This window comes from Chaetodon auriga, chromosome 2 (genome assembly GCF_051107435.1).
Source record: "Chaetodon auriga isolate fChaAug3 chromosome 2, fChaAug3.hap1, whole genome shotgun sequence".
NCBI lineage: Eukaryota > Metazoa > Chordata > Actinopteri > Chaetodontiformes > Chaetodontidae > Chaetodon > Chaetodon auriga.
In genome coordinates, this window is record NC_135075.1 from 963,940 (window position 1) to 983,238 (window position 19,299).

The following is a 19,299-nucleotide window of genomic DNA, read 5'->3' on the forward strand; positions in this document are numbered from 1 at the left end:
ACACGCATTAACCAAAAAGTGCTTTGCGACATAGCCAAGCTAACGCTAACCGCTAGCTTCTAGTTCGTAATCAGCATGGTCTCCATATGCAAACCCAGCGACTCGGTCGGTCAAGCGATACATACACAGACGCTCCGCAAGGTCTAAGCTTCTAGAATTTATGAAAATAATACATTTGGAAACTTTTTCTAAACTGGAGTATGTTAGAAAAGCCCAGGGCAAAACAAGTGTATGGTTGAGACTGCTACATCCCAGCCCACACTCCAAGCGTTTTTTCTTTTCTTTATTTTTATGCTGTATGTAGCTGTTGGCATAGCTATTCATATAAGATAAGGTTGATGTCACTTCTCTCTTTTTATATAGGCGAGTGCATCATTACAGTTACCTGCTATTGATCAAGTGTAGCAGTGAGCTGTAGTTTAGTTAGCCTTGAATTTACACTGCAACAGTGCTGTCATGTTTTACTCCTAAGTATGCCCTGTTATAACAATATACTGTTGTTACAGCTGTGCAGGCTACTGTGTCCTGCAAGGACTACTGTTGTTATGCACTTCATTACAACGAGAATGCTGATAGAGGACAAGCCACCACATCATCAGGAGATCCTCTTTTCAAACTGAGCTTTCCAAAGTCCATGAAGGGAGACAGCCAAACCAGTGAAGACTAACCACATTCGTAAGTGTGAACTCCTTTTTTTTATTCACTCAAAGAACAAACATTTATATTGTACATGACAAAAAGACACAAAGTACCACAAGTCAGTACTTTCAACACAATAAATAAACCAAAAAAATACACACTTAAATACCTGAGAAACTACAAAATTCAAAGTGCAAACTGTCACTATATTTGCAGTTGCTGAATGATCTAATACTAATGATTCACTTTTTCCTGTGTGTCTGTGTATTGCACAGGTTATATTGATGATTTGATTAGGGCTGCAGCTATCGAATATTTTAGTAATCGAGTATTCTACTGAAAATTCCATCGATTAATTGAGTAATCGGATAAAACATATTTTTGTTTAGTTAAAGAACAATTATAAATATACATGAGAAAATAAGACTTTTCACCTAATAATGAACCACTGGTTTCCTTTTTTAGACAATCAATGTCTTTATTTTTAGTAGGGCTGACGGAAAACAATCGATTAGTCGTTGGTCGACCAAAAAAATATTAGCTGACTAAAATTCTATTGGTCGATTGGTCGGAGGGGAAAAAACGCGTCTTTTCTAAGGGCTGAAGGGCTTTTAATTTGACGAGCATGAAAAGGAAGTAGTCGTGCCACTAATTTAGCCTACTGTTGGTGTTTTCCTCGCGGCAGACATGTCTGGAAGAAGTTCTAAAATTTGGGAACATTTCGAAAAGGACAAGGATGACTCAAAGAGGGTTACGTGCAAAATTTGCAAAAAAAAACATTCGCCTATCATTCTTCCACGACGAACATGTTTTATCACCTCAGACATGTAAGTAGCCTGCTAGCCTAGCTACCCCTTGCAGCAAGTTTGATTGCAATATTTAAGCCTATAAGTACATTGTGTTATTGTCGCTATTAAGACTATATTCGTTTGTAGGCTACTGGTAAAACTAAATTATCCAGCTCACTATTTCACTATCTCTCTACAGGCGCATCCACTGTATTGCGATGAGCCAGCCTCCTCCGCTGCTTCCTCATCATTGACGCAGCAAAAGCTCGTAATGAAACCTTCTCTATCCGAAAAAAGGAAGAGAGACATAACTGACAAAATAGCCGATTTCATCGCGATGGATATGCGCCCTGTGAATATCATCAGTGGGGAGGGGTTTAAAAATCTAATTCAGTGCCTAGAGCCAGGATACAGCATACCAAGACGTGACACAGTGATGCACGCTGTTACGAGCAAGTACACCTCTACAAAACAAGCCCTACAGGACAAGATTGAAAAGTGCAAAGCAATGAGTTTCACCACGGATGTATGGACATCTAATCAGATGGACAGTTATATGACGGTCACGGCGCATTTTATATCTGATAAGTGGCAACTACATTCATTCGTGCTGGAAACCAAAGTTTTGGAAACGAGCCACACAGCTTCTAACATAGCAGAACGACTCAGCGAAGTCATGACAGACTTCAGAATCCCCGCCGAAAAAAGGGTCGCGCTCGTGCATGACAATGCAGCGAACATGGTGCTGTGCGCTGATCTGTTATCCCAAAACCCATCCTGGGGTAACATCCAAGGTGTTCGTTGCGCAGGGCACACTTTGCAACTTTGCATCAATGCAGCTCTAAAAAAAGATCCGGTTTGTCGAGTTGTAGCCGCAGCCAGGCGTCTTGTTGGACATTTTAAGAAAAGTGCCAAGGCCACAGCAGCTCTTAACGAAAAGCAAAAACAACAAAACGTAGTTGAACACAAACTCATCCAGGATGTTTCCACGAGATGGAACTCTACTCACTGTATGTTGGAGCGCCTTCTTGAACAAAGCCGATTGCTGGTTGTTAATTATTATTTAATTTTAATAGGCCTACTTGTCATTGGAATCTGATAGCCATCATATTTTATTCGTTATCTGAAATTTCAAAAGAAACGAAAAAAAAGTTGTTGTTGCGTTTGTCCGTTTATTTGCACTAAGACTTAAAAAAATGTGTTTCAGATTTGCCGATTTGCCGGTTGTTAATTGATATTTAATTTTAATAGGCCTACTTGTCATTGGAATCTGATAGCCATCATATTTTATTCGTTATCTTAAATTTAAGAAAGGAGAAAAGTTAATTAGTATTAGTTTAAGGCTGTGTTTTATTTTCTTTGTTACAATCATCTTTCATGAACAATGTGTGTGTAGCACGTGTTTTAAATAAATATTCATCAGAATGTTAAGAGTCTGTCAGTCTTACTGATTATTTTGTTTTGACACATCCTGAATACCAGAATCTGAAATAATTTGGCGTGTAACAGACGGCAAACTGTGCTGTGGGCTTGTTGGTGTACATAGGCTATGTCAGCCAAGGTCACAACTTCGTTTTTTTTTTTAAAGGCCTGCTGGTTGAATATCGCATGAAGGTACCCTTGCCGTTAATAGTAAATGCGCAGAGATAAGGCCGCCTCGCAGATGTGTAGCCTATCACGTTATTTCGTTTTTGTTTTTTTTTTTTGAGGGGGCGGGGCGATTATTCGATTAGTCGGAGTGAAGGCACGACCACTGGTCGACCAAGAAAATCCTTGGTTGAGGACAGCCCTAATTTTTAGATGCACATTGTTTAAAACAGCCAACAGCAATTGCATCTCAGGAAATGTGACTAGCAAAAATAAATAAATAAAACACAAATTTAAAATAAAATAACTTTCAACTTAGTGTATTCTTGTAAGTACCAAAAACAATTGACATTAATAAAAATAGAAAAAAAAATACTTTGGCTACAAGTAACAGAATTTACAGGCATAACAGTCTTCTCCTTTGGGATTCTTTGTGGCATATAGGAGGCAAAAACATTTGAACTAGAACGAGTCCATGCATCAACAGTTCCACACATTTCTGTTGTGAGTGCAATATGCAGAAGAATCAAGGCAAGGGCCACACCTTGTTATCTGTCTCTCATGGCATGTGTGTGCAAACCTTTAAAGGAGCACTTTATTGCAGTGAAGGAAGGTAAGCATAGCAACATGCTCAGGGCTGAGGCTTGCCCTCTTCTTTGATACAATGTTACCTGCAGCTGAAAACAGGCGCTCTGATGGCGTTGATGTGGCTGGAATACACAGCAGGGACCTTGCCAGCTCTGCCAATGTTGGATACCGTGCTTCTTTTCCCACCAAGTCAGTGGATTCTCCTTCTTGGAAAGGGGATGCTCTCCAAAATACATGAAGACCTGTGGAATAAGTGTGACAACAATAATATTAAAAATGTTTTATTTATACAGTATTTTGCACTACTTTCAGTTGTATTACAGTCATTACCTCTAGTACAATTTTTCTATCATCATTATTGTGAAAATTGTTTAAGAGCCAAAATTCCTTCACCTCCTGATGTACAGCTTGGAGTAACTGCTGCTCCTCATCTTGCTCTTCGTCACTGGTGGTGGAGTCTGAGTCAAGGAATGATGTAGTCCTCTTGGCATGTGCTGCTGGTGGGGAGTCCTGTGCTGTGCTGTCTGCTCCATGTTCACTTGCAGTGGGGTGCCTCACTTGCTGTTTGGCTCCAAGTGCCATGGCTTGTACTGCGCTTTGGACCTTGACTACTTCCTCAGCAGCCAAGAACTTCAGTTTTCGAAACCTGGGATCCAGAGCAGCAGCAAGTACGGTGATGTGTGGAGATTCAGGAGTAAACTCAAGTAGTCCTTGCCATCTTTCTGTGACCTGTTCTGTTGCATGAGTCTGGAATGAACTCACAGGTGCTGTCTCAAGTTCTGGAGTCTGTATGTTCTTTTTAAGTTTGTGCACAAGATGTGGAAGTGCAGAGAGTGTGACATATTGTTGTCCACTCAGAAACACTGTGGCTCAAGGACCTGGTTCAGCTCCTCAATCAGATTCCACTGTTCAGGTTTGAGGTTCAGATAATGTTTCCCTCTCTGGGTCACTGCTGGGTCGGAGAGTGTGGCAGTCACTGGCCATCTCTGTTCTTGTAGCCTGGACAACATGGCATAAGTGCTGTTCCAGCGTGTGGAGACATCTTGCACCAGCATGTTGTCCTTGCAACCCATTTGTTTCTGCTTGTCCTTCAACTTGGTGCATGCCAGTTCACTCTTTTTAAAGTGTTCGACAAGGCTTCTCGCAGCAGCAACACACTTGGAGATAGCCTGGTGGAATTTCAGTGAGCTTTGCACAACCAAGTTGAGGGTGTGCCCTGCACATCCCACTGATGCCCATCCGTGTCTTCCTTCCAAAATCTTTGCTGCTGCTACGACATTGGCACAGCCTTGATTTTCTTTGCTGGAATGTCAAATGTGGCAATCACCTCCTCAATCCACTCTGCAATATTTGCAGCTGTGTGTCTCTCCTCAAGGGGCATCGTCGTCAGGGAGTGGGACACCATGTTCCAGTTCTTCCCAATATAGTGGCATGTCACCCCCATATAAGCCTCCGTTGAGATGCTTGTCCAAATATCAGTAGTGAGTGCAACGCTGTCGGTCTCTTGTAGAGCCTGCTTCATCTTGGCTTTGATGACTTCATACTTTTTCTCCATCTGTTTTGTGAAGAAAGTTCTTGATGGAAGCTCGTACTTGGGATGGAAGGTTGAAACCATTGCTTTAAAACCACTATCCTCCACCATGCTTAGTGGGCGCATGTCTGTGACTATCATGTTTAAAATGCTATTTGTAAGCTCAGCTGCTTGCTCGGGGCTACATAATGGCATTTTGTAGATGAATTTGTCCATGCGAGACTGTGCTGATTTACTGAAAAAGAAGAGAAATAATAATTTGTTAATTGACATTATTAAGACTAAATGATATAATACAGTAGGTTCATGGCTGTGCATTTAAAAACCCTGAACTTACACCAGTTGACCAAATTCACTGCCTTCACTCAAAAAACTATGGATTGTACCGAGAAATTTTCTTATTTCTAACCTAAAAATGTCATTACACCTGATAACACACATCACTTAAAAGGTTAGGTGTTTTTCCCATGTGTTTCAATTGAACTTTCATTTGTGTCAAGCAAATTTTAAGTTCTAGTTAAGTTTTAAATTAAAGTTGTGATAAGATTTTGAGTTTTTGCAGTGTTCAAAATAAAATTATGATACCTGCTGTATTGGAGCACATTAGGCACCAGTGCTACTTGATGTTTTATCCATCAATGACTACTGAGCTTAAATTGACAACTACCCAGTTAGCTTTATTATGTTTTTATTTTTCACCCTCATCACTCTACAGCACTGTGTTTTTACAGAAATAAATAAAGCCTGTATGAAAGGCACGTTAGCCACGCATCGACAGTTGTCATAATTAATAGAAACCTAGCCCTCCGCAGGGCTAACGTTATGTTAGCAAGGTACAGTAACGTTAATCTCATTAATTAGCGCTACGTTAACTTAATTTTACCTTGTCTTGGGTGACGGTCCTCCGCTCTCAGAGTAAACAGGGTGCCTTCGGTGGAGATGCTGCAGCATTGAAGACGTACTGTTGTGGTATGCAAGCGCTGTCTTACAGTGAATACATGCAACAGTGTTCGCCTTGGTGTCCAGCTTGAAATGCTCCCACACTTTTGACATTTTCTGCCTTTTCTTTGTGCCTTTCTCTTCGCTTTCGTCGCCTTCTCCGTCGTTACCTCTACGTCCATGTTTAAAACCAAACATATCCGCCGCCTCTTTCTTCTTCCTTTATGTGCGTGACGTCAGCGCGTTGTGCCGCATTAAAAGTAGTCCGGGCGAAATACCATGCTTTGAGCTGGCAAAATTAAACGATTCCTCGAGGCAGAGAAAATTCCTCGATCATTTTTTGTAATCGAGTTACTCGAATTATTCGAGGAATCGTTTCAGCCCTAGATTTGATGGACATGATCACGGAGAGGATCTTTGTCGACCCATCATCGTACAGAGCTGAGATTCTGAAGATAAACAGCCTGCTGGACGTGTCGTTGGGGGGGATCTTCCCTGGGCATCAGGAAACTCCCAACGTATCTGCATGATGGGATGACTGCACAAATCTTCTGCCCAAGGAAGCTCCAGCACCAGCTCACAAAACTCATTTGCTAGATACCTGTAACGACAGAAAATTTGAACATTATGTTAGTCAACAGGTTCTATAATGTCAGCATCTGTATTCACATTTTTCTAATATGGATTCAGAATCCTTCACTTGTACTGTATTTCCATGTACAAATATTCATGACTGCAGTCAATAAATATTTATTTATCTGTAAAATGTTTCATGTGAAGAAATGTATAATATATAGCATTTGCTAAGGAAAAACCTGGTTATATGGTCAAGATAAAATATGACTGACTATATTTAGTTTATTATGGTGTATGAACAGTGAAGTTGGTTATTATAGATGAAACTCACTGCTCTGTCCCCCATAGCGGTAAAGGGCCGTAATCAGCCCTGTAAGTGTTGTATGCGTTCTGCAGCAAGAACACATTTAGACAAACAGGTTCTAAACCTGGATGGTTGATCATTCATGGAGGCCTTTCATCCAACTGCTGCAGCCGTGTTGTAACCTATTATTCATAACATAAGGTGAGTATCTGCAGTGGCATGTTATCTGCAATCATACACCGCGATCATACTGTAAGTGCAGGTAAAGATACTGTGACCTGTGGCACCTCCTGGCAGCATTTGTTCTAGGCTGCATTGTTGCACAATTTCCACATGAGCACTGATGCAAACAAATAAAAAAAAATCATGCATGTATAAAGCTAAAGAAATACGAAACCTTGCATACCAACATTTTCAACCAATAACAGCACCCACGTTTTAGATTTGAATGTGTGTGCTCTAGCTAGCTACTTCTCAGCCTGTGGTGAATGGTCAGTAGTGCTGGTCAGCAGTGTCGCCTGTGTGTGCTCTGCCTGTTCATGTGTAAATGAGACGGAGCGAGCTGAAACTAACAGCGCAGTTAGACGGTCAATGTCTCAGCAACCCAGTGATTTTTAGAAACCCCCTCCTCTTTATGTAAACAACCAGGACCTTCCGACTCTGCTTTCATATGATGCCAGGCTTGTGTGGTTTGGTGATGTGGTGATATCAGACGTGCAAAGTGGACCTACGCTATTTCCGTGTTTTCGTTACATACGCATTTATTGCGGTATGAATTATGTTTTGTTTGGGTGGCAATCCTTGGTAGAGACTTTTAGCTGAGTTTCTCCCCGTCAATCTGGTCTGCTACAGGTTAGGATTGGTGCTTCCTAGCGTGAGCATTGACCGCCTGAACTGCGGGCCTCTCACGCTGCCACCTGTACAGGCCGTGTTGAAGAGAAAAAGATAGACAGATGTATTTTGACTAACCTTTCAGGAGCATCCTGCTGAATTCTCTGAGGTTCTGTAGGAGCTGTCCCTCCTTCAGGATCCGATTCAGGTTCGAACATGTACGGTTGAACTACTGAAGAACTCGGTCTATTCACTACCGTCATGTCCACTACTTTCGCACGGGCAGTGCTACGTGAGTCTAAGCTCTCCCCGTTACCACGGTGACATGGGTGGGACAGCTGCAGCTCATTTGCATTTAAAGCTACAGACACCAGAAACGGCACATTCTGAAAGGGGCTGAAAAAGAGGGATATAGAGGGGGGCAAGAATCTTTTCCTAAAAGCTATTTCCAGCAAACAGCATCAAAAACATGTTTTATGGAAATCATAGACCTATGTAACTTATTGAAAAATGTTCATAATATGTCACCTTTAAGATTATCAACATGAATGTTGAAGTCACCCACTAACACAACACAGTCAAAATCAATACAACAAACAGACAGTAGATTGGCAAACTTATCAGAAAACTTTGCATTGCATTTTGGAGGCTTATAGATGGTTACGAAGACTGATCGACAGGGAGACTTTGATTGAATAGCAACATATTGAAAAGATTCAAACTGACCATAAGAGACTCTACTGAATTGAATGCTATCATTAAACAAAATGGTGACTCCACCTCCTCTCTTATGCATTCTTACCTCACTTATGAAACTGAAATTCGGAGGGGCTGACTCATTGAGAACTGCTGCGCTGTTATCTTGTCCTAACCAAGTTTCAGTTAAAAACATAAAATCAAGCCTGTGCTTGATGATAAAGTCATTGATTAAGAATGATTTGCCTGCCAAAGACCTAACAGACCTCAAAGTGCGATAAAGCCCACACCAAGGCTAGTGCTTCCTTCTCTATGGTGGAGTAGTTTAGCTGGTAGGACTTAAACTTCTTTGAAAAGAAGCTCACAGGTTTCTCTACGCCATAGTCATCACCCTTCAGGAGAACTGCCCCTGCCCCGACATGGCTGGCATCCACTAGGCAGGGAGAATGGATGGTAGAACTGCGGAGCCACAAGAACAGGAGAATTGCACAACATCCTCCTACCTGATCAAAAGCCTGCTGGCACATGGCCGACCACACAAACATCTCCTTAGCCCTTAACAGGTCAGTCAGGGCTGCCACCACCTCAGCAAAATTCCTGCAGAAGCTCCTGTAGTAACTTCAATGTCTAAAGGAAACCAGTCGAAGGCTCCCTGGCTCTGCACATGATATGCAGAGCCCTGATCATTCTGAATGATCTTGGGATACCAAACACTGAGATGAATTGACTCAGAGCACGTACCACAGACCTTGCTGTTATCGTGTGCAATGGGTACGCAGCTGGATAACAAGTGGCTGGACACATGACAGTGAGCAGATAAACTGCACCAGATCTAGAAGAAGGCAGCGGACCCACACAATCAATGATCAAGTGCTCAAAAGGCTGGCTGACAGCAGGGATTAGGAACAAAGGAGCAGGCGTTATGCTCTGATTTGGCTTACCAATAAGCTGACATGTATGACATGTTTTAATGTACGCGGCAACATCTCTTTTCAAACGCGGCCAAAAAAAATGCCGCAGGATCCAATCATAGGTTTCATGGACGCCCCAGTGACCAGCATCGTCATGAGCCAGCTGCAACATGGACTCAAGCAGTTTTACCGGCACCACAACCTGAACCGCAGGGTCTCCAATAAAGCTGCCACTGTGAGGTGTCCACTTTCTCACCAGACCCTTGTTGTGAATGACATAACCCCGAGAGCTATCCCTCACTTCCTCCACGGGAAACACCTGTTGAAACACCCCCACCAGAGAGGGATCAGCTCGCAGTTCAACCTACAGGTCTTCCAGCGAGACTGAGACGGGAAGGTCAGACAATGAAAACACACACAACTCCACGGCTTCACGCTTCTCATCTACTGCCACAGGCTCGGGATCAGCACGTGCCATGGTGCGCGTAACGGCACATGCAGTAAACACCTCTGGGAAATTCGCCTCACTCTCGCTGTGTTCGGACTAGTGGGACGGGAGAAACTACAGGAGGTGGTGGCGGACCCTCAGCCCAAACGCGGCTCCTGGCCACACCATTTCCCAAAATGAAGGTGATGCCATCAACCGGCAGGGCAGGATGCACGCCAACAGCCACCTGACCTTGGACAAGGTCCGAGTACAGCATGACATTATGCAGCGGAACCTGCAAAATCTTCATGCCCACCCCCAACACAGGTACAGAGGACCCAGTATCTCTCCTCTCCTCTGAAAAAGGCAACACTGACGCCTGGATGAAAGAATTGAATGCAGCAGTGTCACACAGTATCTTAATCAGGACCTTGTTCTCACTCCCCACCAAGGAGACAAAGCCATTCGCTCACCAAGATGACACCCGTGCATCAAGACGTAATCATCTGCCAGAGCGGCCGCTTCCATGGCAGTTTTAACCTTTTGTTCGCAGATGTGCATAGCAATGTTCTGCAGCACAAAATTCTTAAATTGCTCTAAGACGATCAGATCACACAACTCCTGAAACCTCTCAACCTTTAATGCAGAGCACCAACGCACAAATGAACGGTCAGGTGACGAGCAAACTCCAGGTGGGTCTGCCTCTCAGCTTTCCTCCACGTCAGAAACGTTGGCGGCAAGCTTCAGGGACCAACTCATAAGCTTTCAGGACGGCAGTCTTCACAGACAAATAGCTTTGACTCTCAGAAAAAGATAAGGATGAATAGGCCTCCTACGCTCTGCCAGTCAGTGTGCACTGCAGCATTAAAGTGCGTGCGGACTCCGGCCACTTCCTAGTCTCAGCAACATGCTCAAACAGAGAGAAAAACATCTCTGGATCCCTCTCATTAAATTTTGGTAACAAACGCAGATTACCCAGCACATCGAAACACTCGTCTGAGCGCTCAGGCAGGGATGGGGAACTCTCCAGCTCCACAGAACCGTCCGAAACAAGCTTACCACTTTATCAGATCAAGTCTGTATTGCTGGGGAGACAACTTTGTCTGCTCCATCTGGAAATGTAGCTTCTCCACCGCTAACTGCTTCTCAATCTCTGTGTTTCTCATCATTTTATCATGCTCCAGCTGTAACAACATCATCTCCTTCTGCTGCTCAAATGTTAAAGCACTGGACGCGAAACAAGACTGAGCCAAACCAGCCACACCAGGCATTTTCTCCCCCTCAGCAGTCAAAACCCCCAACTCACTCCAGTTGGCTTTCAAAATTCCTCTGACAGTGTCCTTTAACCGTTTATCTGATATCTCAACCTCATAATAATAGGCAATCTTTAACAACTGCTCCTTCATGCACCTGTCCAAAATCTCCTCCGATGGATCTTTCATGAACTCGACCACGTCAGCCACGGTACACCAAACCAAAGAAAAAAGCCCACAACTACTCCCCTCACAACAAAGTCAAAGCAAGCGACAGCAAGGTGAACACGAGGCCCAACGGGACTATAAACTGCCTAACCAAGACTAACTAAACTCACTACTTGCAGCAGATATTTATGCACTGGAGACCACTGGCATGGAGAACAGCCACTGGCAACCACTCTACAACCACGGCCATGCTCCCGAGACAAAGCTCTAACCACTTTCACCCCAACAGTAAGGAAAAGGAGAAAACAAAGAAAACGAATAAAACCGGCGAAGCCCAAATGAGCAACGCCGCTACGTCCTACAGGGGAAAATGGTGAACACCAGCCGACACTTACCAAACCTCCAGCCTCACGCTGAACTCAAAAATAGTGACAATCACTTAACCAAACCAAAACCAGGCAACAAACTTACCGTGTATCTCACATGTGCCAACCCAGCTATTCAAAGCTTCCGCCACGTACTAGACCAGACCTGGGCATTTTACAGCCCATGGGCCACATCCGGCCCTTAGGGCATCCCTGTCCAGCCCCCGTGAGGTCAATCATAAATTAGAACATAAATGAAAAACTATTTAGGCTGTGCACACAATACAACCGTGTTGCTTTTAGTTTGAAAAGCGTGCATGTTTTTTTTTAAATTGACGTAAGGACGCACATGCATGGGCCAGCTACAAGCGATGCTGACCAGCTAGCCCTCAAAATGTCAGCTCACACCAAAAAACAAAAGTTGGTACCAAATGCTGCGTTTTCAACAAGACATAGACTGCTAAATATTTATGTACAGAAGTCAAAGGTAAAGCCGTGAACTTAGTTTGTGGTCCACAGATCGCTGTGTTCAAGGAGTATAGTTTGAATCGCAACTGCGTAACCAAACACAAGGAGAAACACAAGAAGTTGTCTGATCCAGAGTGCCCGAGAGAGTCGGATGCTTTGCTAGCTAAGCTGCAAAATCAACAAGGACTTTTTACCAAACTTTGCACACCTAGAGATGCAGCTGTCAAGACAAGTTATGTCATGGCTAGAAAAAATTAACCGTTTTTTGAAGAGAATGCAGGCATTCTCAGACATTCAGCCAGGTTTCAATGCACTTGTTCAAGCCCAAGACAGACTGGATTTTTCCACTGAAAATGAAGTGAAAAACATTAAAAGCACATTTTGCCTCTTGTATAAAGTTGACCAGCTGCTGATCTTTAACATACTGTAAAACACTTTTTCAGTATTTGTGAAGATGAACATGTTAAAAATAGAATGAAACACTAATGTAATGATTGTTTTTGTTTTTACTGTTCATTACTTCTGTAGGAGTATTTTCCTATTTGACCTACACCACAATTTCATATATTTATAGAAATATTTACAGAATATCCTTTATCTTCTGATTACCAGTAGCAGATAATCGAAATATATAATTTACTGCTTTGGGAGAAAATGAATATTGAGCAGAATTAAGTTCAAGTTATTGTTGGTTCGGCCCTCCAACACAGTTCAGGTTTCTCATGTGGCCCCTTGTAAAAATTAATCGCCCACCCCTGCGCTAGACAATAAACGTAGCGTCGTAGGAAATGTACTGACATCACTTCATTCACAGATACCTCCGAGCTCATTCATAAAGTCAAATACTCCCCAGTCACCTGCGCAATGGACCAGATAACTGGACGAGCAGACGAGCCCCCACTTGTCATGATCCAGATTGTGAGCCATGACAAAACAATGGAGACATGCGGTTTAATGGAAAAGATTAACATTTATTCAATAATCAAAACCCATAACATGGCTGAACCCAACTAAACAGAACGTGGAGGGACGCTGGCTGGACAGGGAGAGAGCTGAGGAGGGTGCACTGGGAGGTTTTTAAAGGGGACCACAGGAGACTGGCCAGGTGCTCCTGATTCCCATACTAGGAATAGAACAGGTCTGTAGGATCGTGATACATTGTGGTCTGCTGGGGCTGTGAGAGCTCAGAGAGGGCCAGAAAAAAACTGAACAAACTGGTCTTGAGGGCTGGCTCTGTCCTGGACTGCCCTCTGGACACCATCGAGGAGGTGGGTGAGAGGAGGATGTTAGCCAATCTGACATCAATCATGAGTAAGCCCTCTTACCTCCTGCATGAGATGGTGGGGGCCTTCATTATATGCTAAAATCCACTACATCTGAGCAACTTATTTTTGACAATATTTTATAATTTTACTCCGCTGACATATTTTTCTAGATGTTTGACTGTGCAATAGCCCAAAGACATTGTATTTAATTACTCATATTTTACTCATGTGCAATTGAATTGCAAAATCAACTATGAATTTTTTATACTCTTTTGTATATAATGTACATAGCCTTTGTTTTGGATTTTATTTATTTTTCATTCATTCATTCATCTTCTATACCGACTATCCCTTTCGGGGTTGAGGGGGGGCTGGAGCCTATCCCAGCTGTCAACGGGCGAGAGGCGGGGTACACCCTGAAGCGGTTGCCAGTCGATTGCAGGGCAACATATAGAGACAGACAACCATTCACTCTCACACTCACACCTAAGGACAATTTTTAGAGTCACCAATTAACCTAATGAGCATGTTTTTGGTCTGTGGGAGGAAGCCGGAGTGCCCGGAGAGAACCCACGCATGCACGGGAAGAACACGCAAACTTCACACAGAAAGGCCCTGCCCGACCTGGGGATCGAACCGGCGACCCCCATCCCCCATCACCCCAGGCGATGTGAGGCACTACCTGCTGCGCCACTGTGCCGCCCTTTCTTCATTTTTTATTTATTTTAATTACATTTTTTTATTGTCTATTTGTTCTTCTTGTTTTCTCTACCTCTTCTTTTTGTTCTTGCTGTTGGAACAAATGAATTTCCCTGGTGTTATCCTGGATTCGGACGTAAGCTTCAAGTCCCACATCAACATGATGACCATTGAAACATAGTACAAAGTACAACCATTTAGAAATAAAAAAAATATGCTGAAATAGTGAATCGTCTTCATTTCAAGATGACTTGATTATTACAACGCACTAATTACTGGCCTCCTGAAAAAAAAAAAATTGAGAGATGAGCTTATTCAAAACTCTGCAGCTTGGCTATTAACTGGAACTTAGAGGAGGGAGCACATCAGTCCAGTTTTAGCTGCTCTGCACTGACTTTCTGCAATATTCAGAGGTGATTTTTAAAGTCCTCCTCCTTGTAAACAAAGCCCTGAATGGGCTAGGACCAAGCTACATTGCTGAATACCTCAGTGTTTCCCACCAATTAAGGAGACTGTGGCGGCCCTCCACAGTCTCGTTTGGGCCCGCCACAGTCTCGTCTCGTCTCCCCCCCCCCCCCCCCCCCCCCGCTTTCCACCCTCCTCCCCACCTAAAAAATAATAATAACCAGATCCATCAGTCAGCCGATTACACAGCTGTAGCCTACTCTGCTCTATAGCCCGCGAGCGAGAGCGCGCGCGTGAACACACACGCACGCGCCAACAGGTCGCGTTCATAGACGGTCCTACTGTCTGCTGCATTTGGCGCGATCCGCATCCATACAGTCTATGATCCATACATGACAGCAGGCCGGGACGGCATTTCAAGATTGTGTGAGGTAAGTGTAACTTCTCTTTTGGGCAGGTATCAAGTTCGATAACGGAGCAGTGTCGGCCATGTTGCTGATCTCATTGCACCAGTCAACTTCTAACATACCAAACAGAGTCTAACTTTCCGCTATCCCTCGTGCTGATTTCCCGGTAGCTAGCTACTTGTCCGCTATTTCTCCCTCTCCCGCTCGCGCTATTTCTCTCTCTCATCCCTCTGTCGTTTGTGCTCTCTCTCTACCCGTTTATAAAAATTAACATGAAATTAATTATTTAATATCTCTCGTCGGCGAGAAAGAAAAAGAAAAGAAAAAGAAAAGAGGGATCCGACAGCACTGAGTCAGTGACTCTGCCACAGCCTTATCGGTGAAGAGGGGTGAGGTTATGGCTTAAAAGCTGTGGGGGGGCAGAGGGTGCAGCTGCCCCGGGCCCACGGTTATGAGGGGGCCCATCGCAAGGCTGATGCCGAAAAAACAAAAAGGGAAAGTCGGTCTCTTACTGCTGTATTTGTAAAGATATAAGTGTAAAAAAAAAAAAAAAAAAAAAAAAAAAACAGGGAGAAAACAGTCTGAAGCCCTGAAGAGTTCAACTTTGGAAGAGCTCTGGAACTGTTTTTCACAAAGCCAAGAAAAATTAAGTGTTCAATGGCAGGGTGCAGAGTGTGTCAGTAGTGTCACAATAGTGTGACACTCAGTGTCAAACTGCCTGAGTCTTAGCTGACTATTGGTGCAGCATACATGTGCCAAGGTTATGGACAGCAAGTGTTCTTTGTTCATCGTTTTGTTTGACAGTGAAGATTGTTCACATGATTGATGTTAAGTTTTGTATGCTCTAAATGAATGAACGAGTGAGTGAATAAACAAATGAACAATTGATTGAATGAGCGAGTGAATGAATTAATGACTTTGTGTCATGGTTTTTTTTTCAAGATTAAATTTGAAATATTCCTGATATGCCTTTGTATGTTCTTAAGGATGATACCAACCTGTTATGTTCATATACAGCAATTTATATTACATTCAGTGGTCTCAAAATGCCCTAAAGAGATACATCAGGCTTGAAAACGTACACACACACCCAACCCCGAGGGTCAGAGACCCTCCCACCACAGTCTCCTAAAATCCTGTGGGAAACACTGTACCTTGTTTATTATTTGCCCTAAAGAACACTGCAATCATCTGCTGCTGTTTTTTCAGGGATTAAGCCTTTGTCAGTTATGCCACAAAGCTCTAAAACACATTGCCTATCAAGGAAGCCAGCTCGCTAAAAATTTTAAAAGAAAGCTCAGAACTTATCTCTTCAATTTAGCCTTTAACTGTTAGGATCTGCTAATCTGTCTGTCCCTAGTGTTTTCCTTTTCCCCTTTTCCCTTAGTGTTATTTGTCTGCCTGTCTGTTCCCCTGTCTGTCTGAGGCTGGGAGTGGTCTTCTACACTCTCTGCTGACAGTTCTGGTCTGACCCTCCGGTATCGCCTTCCATCTGGCTTGCAGAGGATGAGCCCATGCAGCTTGGGAGAGGTCAATGGATACCTACATAGCATCTCCGCAGGACCCGGGCAGGTGAGTGCGTGTACTGTGGTCAAGTGGGTAAGTTCTTCCTGTCCTGTGCAACCTCAAAGACCAGACTGTTCAGTAGGGGTGGGGGTTGTGATGGGATCAAACTCACCTGTTTCCTAATTCCCCATCAGATCGTAAATTCCAAGTCCCAGCCTCTTTGTGTGTGGGAGGAGTGGCTGGACGAGCGGTACAAGCTGGCTGCAAATTGGAGGCCTTGAAAAGACCCATTAAAGCCTATGCCTTAAATGGCAAGTTCCTGGTTGAGGTAACACTCCACTACACTCAGTTAAACTTATCCTCTATCCTGTCTCAGAGTTCCCCCTGTGTATCATGACCTTTGGGAAGTGTTGAACAAGGATCATGATCCCATCAGTTCTCCCCATCTGAGCCCGACGTGACTCCTGACACCATTCTGCCTGCTGATTGGTTTGTCACAGCACTCCCCTGGGACATTGAAAGAGTGGTCCAGGAAGCCCAGCAGCAGCACCCTGATCCAGGTAACAGTCCTCCTAATAAACTCTTTGTTCTTCTACCAGTCCATCCCCAGGTGTTACAATGGACCCATACAACCCGCCTTGCTTGCCACCCTGGACTCAACCAGACCATCTCCCTCCTTCGCTGTCACTTTTGGTGGACAGACCACAGTTTGTTTGACTGGACAATGTTCTGTCTGAGACTGTGGAAAGTAGTACAAGAGCACCACAGGGGACTGTTTTGTCTCCTTTTCTCTTCACCTTGTACACCACAGACTTCCAGTACAACTCCTCATTGTGCCACTTACACAAGTTCTCGGGCGACTCAAAGGTGGTGGGGTGTATAAAGGATGGACGAGAGGAGGAATACAGAGCAATGGTAGACGATTTTGTGGATTGGTCTGGTAGAAATCACCTGCTGCTTAACGTGGCCAAGACCAAGGAGATGGTGATTGATATCAGAAGGAACAGGATGACCACACAACCCCTGTGTATTCTGGGGAAGAATGTCACAGTGGTGGAGGATTACATATACCTCGGGGTGCACCTCAACAACAGACTGAACTGGAAAACTAACATCAATGCTGTTTGCAAGAAGTGTGTAGCAAGATGTTGGAGATCTTCAACCAGTCTGTTACCAGTGCAGTCTTCTTTGCGGCAGTGTGCTGGAGCAAACCAATCAGGAAGGCCAGCTCCATTATTGGCTGCAAATTCAACACCTTTGAGGAGGTGGTGGAGAGGAGGACACTGGACAGACTGTTATCCATCATGGATAACCCTGAACACCCTCTTCACCACTTTGTGAACAGACAGTGGAGTTCCTTCTCCAATAGACTGCTCCAAGTCCACTTCAGGCAATCATTCCTGCCACGAGCCATCACACAATACAACAGTGATTTAAACAGCTAATCTCTACCAGCCGCACAAACCCCAATATTCAATGTTTACATATTATTTACACTACTGCAATATTGCACATACTGTTTATTGTTTACATTTATTTGTCATCTGCATCTTGTACATATTTTTTCTGCTATATAGTTTATAGCTCTGGCTCACTCTCTCAAGAACTGCTGTAAATACTTGTTTATATAATTAGTTTTATTGTATCTTAAATTATCAGAATATTATATAATATGTACTGTATATTATACTACATATTATATAACTATATATGTAGTTATACTTAGTTATATTTTTAACAATTGCTGTTATTCTTGTTTATATATTTAGTTATATTTTTAACAACTGCTATTATTCTATGTTTATATACTTAATTATATTTCAAAAATTACTGTTATTCCATGTTTATACGCTTAGTTATAATTTTTGAGAACATTCTTTTCCTCTTAGTTTTCATTATCCACCCTTATTCTTCTTTATTGTATATATTTTATGTTTATGTGTATGTTGAAACTGCTGGTGCAACAAAATCATTTCCCACATTGGGATCAGTAGAGGAAAAGTCTAAGTCTAAGTCATATTCACTGTACAAGTGTAGCAAAGACACCGGCAGAGAACATATGGAAAACTGGAAACACAACAGGCTTGGAGTTAATAGCTGGTGCCAGCTCAGGCCTTTGGAAGTTGGCTATTCTGAACAAACATTTAAGCATGTAAACAATTTCTAGAAGGCCCCCCAGACAAAAGTATAAACCTGAAAATGAGCTTATGTCACCTTTAAGATGTCATTTTGACTATTTTTGCCCTTAAGTTGGAAGTTCATTTATGACCTAAGCAGTGTATGTAATTGTATTTGAGATCTTCTCTTAAAGCAAGTGAGTCCCAGTTGGTGAGGTTTTTTACATATAAATTAACTTGTTTCAAGAGACTTCAAGAGCCAAAATTCATTCTTAATTAATTTCAAGATATTAATTACAACAAATGTACAGAGATATCTTGAACACTTCTCACCTCACTAGCTGGACTCAATAAAGGGTAAAGTTGATCAGGTTCATAATTCACAATGACAAAGTGTGAGCAGCTTATGCAAAGACCATATTAATCATCAAGTAGCAGTGATTTTCTTCCCAGTTTTTTGTGATTATTTTTGTCCAGAAGGGGGTAGTATTGCTCCATCTCACACAAGCTCACTGAGAGACCTCAGAACGCTCACCATGCCTGTGTCTCAGTTACAAATGGTAGTTTAATGTGTCAGTCAGGCTGAGATTGAAGACAGCAGGGAGTGAATGCTGTGTGCTTGCTTCATATTTTTGGATTCATGATTGTCAGACATGGTTTATGTGTCACACTGTTTTAAGAGCAGTATACAGTTATTGTTGGATGGTGTAGGCCAAATGACACTGCAGAAAGATGTTCATACCAGTGGCTATGTTTACATGCACAAAATATTCAGCTTTTTGCCCATATTCTGAAAAGACAGTATTCCTAAGATGATTACACAGCTAAT

At 43.0% G+C, this 19,299-nt stretch overlaps 1 long non-coding RNA gene across 1 annotated transcript; it reads right to left on the reverse strand.

Moving 5' to 3' along the window:
• Positions 1–738: 738 nt before the first annotated feature.
• LOC143330544 (uncharacterized) lies at positions 739–8,052 on the reverse strand. Its single transcript, XR_013077965.1, has 4 exons — positions 7,922–8,052; positions 6,017–6,673; positions 3,996–5,368; positions 739–3,844 (listed from the first exon to the last, which is right to left on the reverse strand). It is a non-coding gene; the product is annotated as an uncharacterized LOC143330544 (long non-coding RNA).
• Positions 8,053–19,299: the final 11,247 nt, after the last annotated feature.